We start from the raw sequence: 1827 nt of genomic DNA on the forward strand, positions 1-1827 counted from the left end.
GCCAGAGTGGCAGACCCTACACTGGGCGGTCAGAGAGGCCCTGCTCTAGCCCCTCCCTCTGCCACGGAGGCCACTGGGGGCCTCCTGCCCTGGCCAAGCCAGCCCTTCTCATTTCGTTCCTGCTGTCCTTGAGCTTCAACTCCTCCTCCTCTTCTGTCACCCACACCATGAGGTCAGGTTGATCCCACCCCTGAGGTGCCTCTCACATCTGTGGTGTTTTTGCTTTTGTTTGTTTTTAAACTCACAGGTAAATAGGCTTGTTATATGCCTGCCATTGTTCAAATCTCTCTGCAAATAAAATGTACCGTATATCTATTCTAAGTTGCTTACATGTATTAGATTGATTTAATTCTCACAAAGTCTGTGAGGACTTGTTAGGCCCAATTTACAGATGAGTAAACTGAGGCACGGGGGACGCATGACTTGCCTTAACCTCACAGAGCCAGGAAGGAGCAGAGTTGGGATGCGAACGCAGGCTATGTAGCTCCAGAACTTGGATGCTTAGCCACCCACCAATGCTCAGGGGGCCGGCCGCCGCCCGCGGCTCAGTCTTGGCACTTCCTGCCCGAGTTGCTGCACATGGTGGTCCTAGGTTTTGAAAATTTGAAGTTATGTGATGTAAACATATTAATAAGTCTTTGTTTGGAGTACATTTTGAAATACTGTAACTCTAATTTTTTTCAGTTAAAAAAAAAAAGTTCACAAACCTTTCCAAGTTGGCAGGCCCAGGGAATTGCAGATCCAGTGACGCTGTGCCCACAGCCTGGGGCACCGGGCCAGCGGGTCAGTGCTGTGGGCACCACGGGATGCTGCCACGCTTTGGACATTCAGTGAGCCCATGACTAGTGCCCGGTTCTGTTCTCAGGCACTGATGTTATAATTGAAAATCTTTTTTAAATCCTGTAACAATGGCATCCCAGTGACAGTTTAAGTGGTAGAGCCTGCAGTAGTGTTCCAGGAACGGAGCTGACATCAATAGCTTGAGACCGGAGGTGAGAGGTGCCAAAATGCCACAAAGAAGGCTGAACAAGCTGGTGCATGCTGCCGCCACGTTCAGGAGCAAGCCCCCTGCAAAATACTGGAGACGCTGCTGAGCAGTCGGAAAGCCGCTTTAAGCCAGAGGCCTGGCTCCGTGGCTATAGATTTAGGCACAACAACAAACATCCCTCCCACTTTACATATCCTTCTTTGGGAAGATTAGCCTCATAGGAAGCAAATTTTGAATTAAATGGGACTGCCCTGTGCTAAGCTCCGACTGTATTCTTTGCTATTTTTTCTTCTTACCACCGAGAGAACAGCTGCCAGATTAGTTTTGCTGAAAGGCTGATCATGCCACTTGGCTCCCACTGCCCACTACCACAGGTCCTGCTACTTAAGCCTTCCAATCAGAGGTGGCTGAGTCTCCCATTGGGGCCAGAGGCCCCTGCAGGTGGAGCCAAGACTCCGAAATGGGGTGCACATGCACACTAACAGGGTCAGACCGCTGACTGTTGAGGGAGGTACTGGGGTGGTCTGATGGGGTTCTCAATACCTGGGGTGGGGTGGGAACTCCTGAATGCCCAACAGGTGAGGCACTAGCTCAGTGCCTGGCACCTAATAAGTCTTCATTAACCATTGTGGGCTGAATGAACGAATGGTTGTTACAGGAGTCTTTGCCTTTGAGCTCTTGATGCGCAGGGACAGAGACCAGCGCCCTAAAGGCAAAGGGGCCTCCCAAATCTCGGGCAATTCTGAGTATTCATTTCCTTGGTCTCCGCTAGAGAAACGACCTTAATAATGAAAAACATTAAATATTTCTTCCGTTTGTCTAGAGCAGGGCTTCTCAAC

The sequence above is a fragment of the Myotis davidii genome, unplaced genomic scaffold (assembly GCF_000327345.1).
Source record: "Myotis davidii unplaced genomic scaffold, ASM32734v1 scaffold415, whole genome shotgun sequence".
NCBI lineage: Eukaryota > Metazoa > Chordata > Mammalia > Chiroptera > Vespertilionidae > Myotis > Myotis davidii.